The 8,677-nt window shown below is 51.2% G+C and overlaps 1 long non-coding RNA gene across 1 annotated transcript; it reads left to right on the top strand.

Moving 5' to 3' along the window:
- The first annotated feature begins 700 nt into the window (after positions 1 to 700).
- LOC136486362 (uncharacterized) lies at positions 701 to 7,070 on the top strand. Its single transcript, XR_010766780.1, has 5 exons — positions 701 to 1,013; positions 1,975 to 2,079; positions 4,272 to 4,348; positions 6,785 to 6,844; positions 6,936 to 7,070. It is a non-coding gene; the product is annotated as an uncharacterized lncRNA (long non-coding RNA).
- Positions 7,071 to 8,677: the final 1,607 nt, after the last annotated feature.

Genomic DNA, 8,677 nt, shown 5'->3' on the forward strand with positions numbered 1-8,677 from the left:
TGAGACAATTGAAAAAAAAAAGCTATTGGCCTCTTTTTTGATAGGGTTATTTCCAAATCTGAAAAATTCTGCTCTGATAGTCTTGTTTCACTCCAACTATCCATCCATCTAATAGCTGTCTCGGACTTGATGCACGACCCTTCATTCTTCCACTCGAGATTGGCTACGTGGGTATCAAAAAGTCTGAGAATTAATGAATTGCTTGTTTACGAGGAATAGCTAATAGTATGGTTAAATGGATGATAAGTAGGATTATATTTCCGTGGGTCATTGTGCCAAGGTGAAATAGAACTATTAAAAGAGAATAGAGTATATTGTAATCTCCATGCATGCATGGATGGGGACGATGGAAAAGATAGAATTCATCATGCATGTGACTTCGCCTGTTAGCTGGTGCCTTGTCTTTCTTGTAGCCAAACCCAAACCTTGCATGGAATGGGAAACCTGTGTGTCTGTCCCTATGGGGCTGGGCGCCTGGGCCTTGCCTTGTCTACTGCTTTTGCATTGCTTGCTTGATGTGAAAACTTTATTATTTATTTGGAATTTTGGAGCCTGGAACATAAATGCACGAAGCTACTAAATGGTGGCCAGCCCCAGCCCCGTTTCAATTTGCACCACCCACCCACCCACCAGGCACAACCTTGCCTTCTCATATGCCTCCTCCCCCCTGTTGGCCATGCACCACTAGCCCGGCGGCAACCGCATCTTCTTCCAAGCTAGGTAGGATCGCTCTCCTTCCATCTCCATCACTCCATCAGCTAGCTTCTTGGCGATTTTTCCCGCTAGTGGCTTTGGGCCGCCGCGTCGAGGCCAACGTAACGGCGCCCTCCTGCTGGGCGTCTCGTACGTGTTCTTCCCCTCCGGTTCGATCCCGGGTTCCTCACGCCGGCCGAGCCGGTTGCCTCACGAGGCGGCCTCATCGTCCTCCGCAGCCGGCACTACTCTCACCTGCCTGCACGTCTCCGATGCCCTCACCGGACGCACCTCCTGGCTCCCTCAGGCACGCGTCTCCGGTATGACTACCCACCTGCCTTCAAGCTGCTCGAAGCCGACGTGAGACTGTGCGCTGTATAATTTTGCTACCACTGCACACATGCATTGGTTCATGCAAATGCTTGCTTCTTGACGGCGACAATGCAATGGGACAGGCAGTGGGGGAGTAGCTAGCTTATTAGATCGAGCTGCTTGCTGATGCAACTTACAAAGCCGGCCTTTTCATTCCCTTCTTCTCTTGCTTTGCTTTGCTTTGCTAGCTTCACGTACGGCAATACTTGTCACGCGCCTCTCTGCTGGTGCCTGGTGGACTTGTTCCTTGGCCTCGCCACCAAGCATATATATGTCGTAGGAGCGTAAAATATATAGTGAACAGAATAAAATTGTTGGAGTAAATTAGTTTGGTTGGTGCTTTTGGTTTCCCGGCGAGGTTCCGCGTTTAATTGGTAGTAAAGCAGAAAACAACGGCAAGCTAGCCCCCGCCTGCCCGCTCGTTCGGGAGAAGAAGCATGAAAATAATCTTAGCTAGTAGCTAGTTAGTTAATCTTCATGTAAAAGACTAGTCAACAGGGGGAGTTGCTCTCCCTGCGCACTACACTACTGATCTAGATGGGTGTCGATCAGTTTACACGGGGAAGGGGAAAAGGTAGAAAAATCCTGCTTCCCCGGCCAAAGGAGGATCGGAGGAGCTGGAGGAGATACGAAAGCTTCAATGGAATGGAAGCTGGGCCTTGTGTGTTGCCCGGCGGAATGGAACATGTTGTGTAGTGTTTTGGCCAGTAGTCTTCGATTTTCGGCTGCTATAGCTATTTCCTTGTGGTGGTAGTATATGTACCGCTAATAATGGCCTCGATCTTAGTTTAGCGTCCGGCCGCCTTTGCTTGTTTTTCGTTTTCTTCCTTCCTTTCTTTCTCATGGAAGAAACTAACATGCATGCTCTTCTTCATGCTTGGTAATAACTTTCTTGTCCATTTTCTTTAGAGGAATCAATATATAAAGCAAGTAAGGAGAGAAGGAGCAGCAAGTGAAGAACGATTGCCTAGTCTGCTGCTGCAAAGGGAACCGATCGAGCAACCAGGCGAAGAGGTACGTGGCAGAACTAAACTAAGAATCCACTGTACACCACAGTAGCAGTATCTTCTTTGAAGCAAGCAATGCAAGATGGATCTGCTAATTTGGCATCCCTCATCATATCCTATATGTACAGTGTGTAGCTAGATGCCTCACTTTTTTTTTGATCGGGAATATAGCCCGTTTTTCATTAAGCAGAGAGAATTACACGACGCAGCTACGAGAGAACCCTCGTAGCACAGATTACAAACCACTAAGCTAGTGGTGAGTGACCTGGAGTAGAAACTAGGAACAAGATAAAAGGTTACAAAGAGGGCGACTGCCCACGACACCTAAACCTACGAACTGAGCCTGTAGGAAGAAAGGATACAACATCGCAGTGGTCGCCTACACAGAAGACCGTCCAGCAGTAACGGCGGCAAAGCATCCGCCAACGAACCAAACGATGGCAAAGCATCCGCCAACGAAGCAACCGGTGGCCAAGCATCCGCCGGGGAAGAAGCGAAGATATCCACTACGGCAAAGCATCCGTAGCAGGGGAAGGGCCAGGTCACTCTCGGCAGCAAAGCATCTGACAGAGAGGAGGCCAACGACACGGCGGCAAAGCATCCGCCAACGAAACAAACAGCGGCAAAGCATCCGCCAACGAAACAACCAGCGGCCAAGCATCCACCGGGGGATAAGCAGTAGCGGCAAAGCATCCGCTACGTTATCCACAACACCAAGCATGGTAAGGTCAAACAGCCGCAGGACAGACCAAAGCGAGTCGAGATGAAGCGCAACAGGCATAGTGAGGGACTCCTCAAGGAACCGACAGCAGGAACCAGGATGATTCTTCAGCGACGCCTTCAGGAAGGGGAGGACGCCCATGGCAGTGACATGGACGCCGTCGCCGCTGGCCTTAGAAGCCTCTAAGGCAGGGCTTTCACCCAGAATCCAGCCCTGGTGGCACGGGAGCATGGGGCTCGGAGAACGACGCCTCCAGGGAGGTATGTGGCGCCAAAGGCGTCACCGTCGTCCGCCCGGCCACCACCGGGCTGAGCTTTCGCTCAGAGCACCATGCATCCAGAGGCACCGCCCCCATGAGGGAGAGATGCGCCGCACCACTAGCCACAAAGCAGTAGAACCGGGGCGAGGAGGGTAGAACCCGGAACCGCCCCGCCGGCCAGTCGGTTCACCGGAGGTGGTAGGTGTCGGGGACGGGGGGTGGATGGCCGTAGGCCTACGCTAGCCAGCCGCACCCCCGGCCAAGATCAGGGCAGCCGTGGAAGGCCTGGGCAGAAGAGGTGCACGAAGCATTGCGGCAGGGCCCTGCCGCGCGCGACGTGACCTCGGGCGCAGGCGACGCAGCTGAGCACGGGCGCGGCGGCCAGCGCCGCGCAGTTGAGCGCTTGTCCCCGCCGGCCGCCCGAGCAGTAGCGCTGGTCGTGGAACCGAGGCAGCGCGGCAGCCTCCACTGTTGCAGGAGACGACGACCACGCCACCACCGATGGGCAGCCGCCCGACGCCAGGAGCGCAGCCGGCACCGTTGCCGGTGTCGCTGCCACCGCGAGGCGCAGGTCCCATGCCGCCGCCAAGGGCCACCGCAGCAGCGAGCAACACCACCCACGACGCCGTCAAGGCCCACCGCAGCAGCGAGCAACTCCACCGCGCGTTCCGCCAGGAGCTCGACACGCCGCCGAGCGCACGGCCGCAGCCGCCCTGAGCGCGGAAGCAGGCCCTACCGGGGTCCCAGGCAGTGGATCCGGCCATAGGGGGCCCGGATCCGCGCTGTTGGCCACCTAGGCGCCCGGATCTGGCCGGAGATGAAGGGGAAGAGGAGGGGTGGAGGAGAGAGCGGGGGGAGGCGGATTGCGCACGGGTACCGATTTTTTTTTCGGACTCGCCACGGGCCACAGCCACTGCACGCCGGAGGGCGACGACGGTGGCCGGAGGGGAGGAGGGGCGGCTTGCTGCCGGCGCCGGAGAGGGGAGTCGCCCGTTGGGAGCGCTCGGGGGGGGGGGTGTTTGTCTTTGATCAGAAAATAGATGCCTCGCTTCATGCATGCTATTTTTGTTTGCTTTCTTCCATTGTCTTTTTTCTTGCTATCTCGCTCGTCATATATATGGTAGTATTTGTTTTGAAATATTTTTCCTGATGCATATCTTTAGACGAAGCATGCTTGGTAATTTTGTTTTGCATTTTTCGTTTTGGTACATGAATCAAGAAAGCAAAGTGAGGAGGAGGAGCAGCAAGTGAAGGAAGCGGGAAACGATACGGAGCCACACACCACCAGCCCAAGAGGTACGGTACGGTGTTCTTTTTGTTAAATATAAAAATGCTCTTGTGCTCCCAACCCATAAAAATTATCTCAAAACGTTATTACATACACCTCTTCATCTTCTAGCATCATGCTAAAATTAAGGATGACAAAATTTTGTTCAAGAAGGAATAAGAAAAAGAAAAAGTCATCAGTGCATAAACAACGTAGGAATACTAGTGTTACTACTGGATTTTGGGTCGGGGGTCTTGTTTGGGAGCCCACTATTCTGGCCCAATCCACGTTGGTATGCTGTACATTGGGCTGGAACTGTGGGGTTCCAAACATGCTGTGTCATTCTGCGGCCTGCAAAGGGTGCGGTTAGGAGCGCCCCTGAGCGTGACCCTATGCTCCCCCGACCCAAATTTTTTGAATTTAGCCCTTTTTTTTGAAGTAATTTCACGTTTACCCCCCTGGGTGCATTTGACTGAAAATCCATGGACCATGGTAGAATTTTTTTTCTCAGATTCCGCTGCATGCTATATCCTTATCTTAACCCATCTACTACTTGACTTTCTAGAAAGGAATAAAGAACCAACAATTTAATCAAATACTTTATTGCACAGCTCACTTAGGAATACCATTGCAAACATCATCAAAGATCCATGTCATGCTAAATTCGTTAGTGTGAAAATTAAAAAAGACTGCTATAATGCCCAGCCCTTTAATGTAAAATTTAGAAATAAATAATGCTGACTGAACTGAGATGCAAAATTCAACAACTTCACAAAATTCAGACACCATTAATTGCATTTCATTAGACCTAAATGGCAATACCAGCAAATGTGGCTGCCAAGCAAGCTGTGGTGGTCAAGCACTTTAGCCAAGCAAGCTGTTATTAGTGTCGTATCATGGAAGGGAAATACATAATCATCGCAAAGACTAAAGAAAACAAAAGAAGACTAAAGAGAGTAAGCATCTGACAATTATTTAGGAGTAGGTAATGCAACTGGGTAGGCTACTAAGAAGAAGTAAATAAAAATGACTGGCAAAGCTTATCAGATGCAAATTCATTGTGCAGAGTTGTGCACGCAAATTGCTAATTGTATAACAATAGGTAAAATATAAGTAAACAAGCACATTCCAGGGCATACAAATACTATAGATTCAGCACCAAAACTTTGAATCTTTGATCACAAATTTGCAAAAAAAAAAAGAAAAAAAAGAAAGAAGAAGAAGAAAAAAGAAATGGGCATGTGCAGCTTTATCTCACCATAGATCAGGATGCTGGGGACAGGGGGTTGACTCCCGGGTCCTGGCTTCCATGGAGTTCGTCATTGTGGCGAGGTGATCTGGCCAAGGCCAGGACAGGAAGAAGCGAGGGGGACCAGCTATTGAAACCATGTACGCTGTGACGGCGACAAGGCAACACGGATGCGGGTGATGTTGGCGACGCGGGAGGTGCGATTTGATCAGAGGGACGACGGAAAGAGAAGGATCTGAGATTTTAGATGTTTTTGGGTGGCCGGGGCAGCTTCCGACGGCGGCGGCCTTGACGGCAACGACGCCGAGGCGACGACCGAGATGGGGAGCGACGAGCTAGAGGCGGCGAAGAGGAGTTCCGCTGCGAGAGGTTCGATCCTAGGGTAACCGCGAGCCCTTACGGTCGCGACCCTCTTGCTCCGCTTATTTTTAGGGTCGGCCCGCTTCGAACCGTGGGCTGGTTTAAGGAGCGGAGCGAATTTGCAGGCCTAATTCTGCAGCAGTGGGTGCTAGCCTAGGGCAGCAGCAATGTACTCCCGAGACCTCTCTCTGCGCTTTCTCTCGTGCCGCCGTCGTTGTCCTTCTCTTCCCCCCGTACTAGCCTTCCTCCGCTCAGATCCAGCCCCGGATTGGCCTTGCTCCATGGCTCCGCTCCCAGATCCGAGCCTCAAGCGCCTCCCCATCTCGCTTCTCCCTCATGGGAGAGGGATGAGAAATTCAAGAAGGGGCGATTTGGCCAAGCCACCTCCATGGCCGCCGCCGCTTCCTGTCTTCCCTGTCAAGTGCGGCGGGTGGCTTCGAGACCTCTCCTGGATTTGAGCGCCTCAGGTTGTCTTCTCCAAGCTCGACGGGTCTCCCCCTAGCTCGACAGGGTGGTTCGTGCGAAACGTCGCTGCGGTGGCTGCTCCTCGGCGGCCGCTGGCATTCGTGCTCGGCGCAGCACGGCACAGCGTGGTGGAGCGCGCATCTCTTCGTCGAGGTCCGGATGGTGGCGCGAGCAGCATCAGCATCACCACGGGAGAGAGAGAGGGAGGGAGGGAGAGAGATTATATTATTTTGTTCTTATGGGCGGGCTATATGATTATGCATGGGTACCTGTAAGCTTGGATTGCTATATAGACCACTTGCACAATGGTAAGCTAGGCCATATAGCTCTATAAGGACTACTTTTACTCCCCATTGTGGCTGACTGATTTGATATTTGTTCTTGTCTGCAGGCAATTATTTACTTACTACTTCGCATTTGGCAAGCTGTACGAAACCAAGCCCTTCCGCATGTAAGTGTGTATTTTAAGTACAGCTTGGTTCGTAATGCAGAGGGATGGCCTGAAATTCGACTTACTTTTGCACTTGCCTTGTTTCTCCTAGGGCTCAACCTCAACCTGCAGCTGCAGCTGCGGTTGCAGCGGAAATGGAGTTGTGCAGGCAAGTCATACAGGCTCACAGGAAGTCGGTCGTCAAGATTGATGTTAGTCAACAAGATCAACAACGGGTGAATTCCGGACATGGGACTGGGTTCATTGTGCACATGGATCCTAAATTCTGTCTAGTCATGACATGCGGACACGTGTTACGAGATCATATTCCTGGGTCAATCTCTGTGTCTTTTGGGAGCATAAGTATTAAAGCTAGTGTGGTTCTGTGTGATGAAGATAGGGAAGTAGGTTTGGTCCGAGTGGATGCGAGCAGCGACCCTCAAAGGTTCGGTAGCATTGTGAACTACCCTAGAGTGCACTGGTCTGATGTTGAAGCTGGGCCAAAACATCTCGTCGCCATTCTTGCCCGCACGGCGGACGCCGAAGGCTACGTTTGTAACAGCCCATCCGTGTTCCATGGATATATGTAAGTTGTTTCACCAATACAATGCAAGAACATAGGTTATATATATTTTTGATGATCTCTCCTTTTGTGGTTGCCATGCGAACTTGTTGTACTGACATAGCAAAGTTTTTCTCTTCTACTGTTGTTGCAACTGCAGCCAGCTGGCTACACGCCTTGCCCCACCACGGGCAGGAAAGATGCCACTGCACCATGGAACCGCGGACTACACGTCTGTTCCAAGGAACTCAGGCTCTGCAATATTCAATCAGCAGTGCCGAGTGGTTGGTATCCACATCAGTGGAGTGGCTCAAATGTCTAACTTTGTGTGCCTTGCTGGTGTGGCGTTGGTGATGACAGAGTACCTAATCCGAAAGGTGTGGCATTGCTTGGCTCTTTTTGCAAGCATGTGCGGCAGTTTTTTCCCCTTCTCTATTCTAATCCAAAAATGCATGATCCATTTAATTTTAGTCTGGCTGAAAACTTAACTTGTCCCTTTTCCTCAGGGACTGATGGTGATGCCATCAGGCGGTTGTGGTACTAATGTTGCTGGTTTGCTGAACCAAATAATCATAAGTGAAAGTCAAGTTGGAGGACCTGTAGGTGGAGCTGGACCTTCTTCTCCAGTCTGATATCATTGATCCATGACCTTCGACTTCTCATGGATGGCTGGACAATGGAGTATTTGATCCTTGTGTGTGGCTGCTGGCTTAGTACTTGAACAATTGAATCTTATGATGTAATAATTATTTGGCTTGTGTGTGGCCGTGTGGGCATATGTGGCTGTTGCCTTGTGCTGTTGTGCAAGTCGGCAAGTGTAATGTGCAAGTGCATGACTGTCTTCTGTTTGTTGTCATTCCGTGTCTGTACCTATGAACAATAGTTATCTGTTACATCTGTATCACTGTATGACTTGCATGAACAATATTTATTGGCTGGTTGTTGTCAAGTGTCATCTTCTAGTACTGATCAACTCATTTGCGTTGCTTGTAACTTACTTTGTGTGAAAATTGCTACTGTCATATACTTCTATTTATGTATTCATGTGACTTTGCAGCATGCCCGGCGGGCGCGGGCGTGGGCAAAGAATTTCGCCCGCGGGCATGCCCGCGGGCGGGCAAATGTCTTACCCGCAGCTTGCCCGACCCGCTGCCATCCCTACTGCTTGAGGTTCGATCGTCCAGCCTCGTCTTGCAGGCGGGGCGGGTTTTTATCGGAGCCCGCATGTCCGCCCCGCAAAATCATGCTTTGCGGCAGATGCGGACCAGCTGCAACATTTTCGTGGCATGATG

Source organism: Miscanthus floridulus, chromosome 10 (assembly GCF_019320115.1).
Source record: "Miscanthus floridulus cultivar M001 chromosome 10, ASM1932011v1, whole genome shotgun sequence".
In the NCBI taxonomy this organism is placed as follows: Eukaryota; Viridiplantae; Streptophyta; class Magnoliopsida; order Poales; family Poaceae; genus Miscanthus; species Miscanthus floridulus.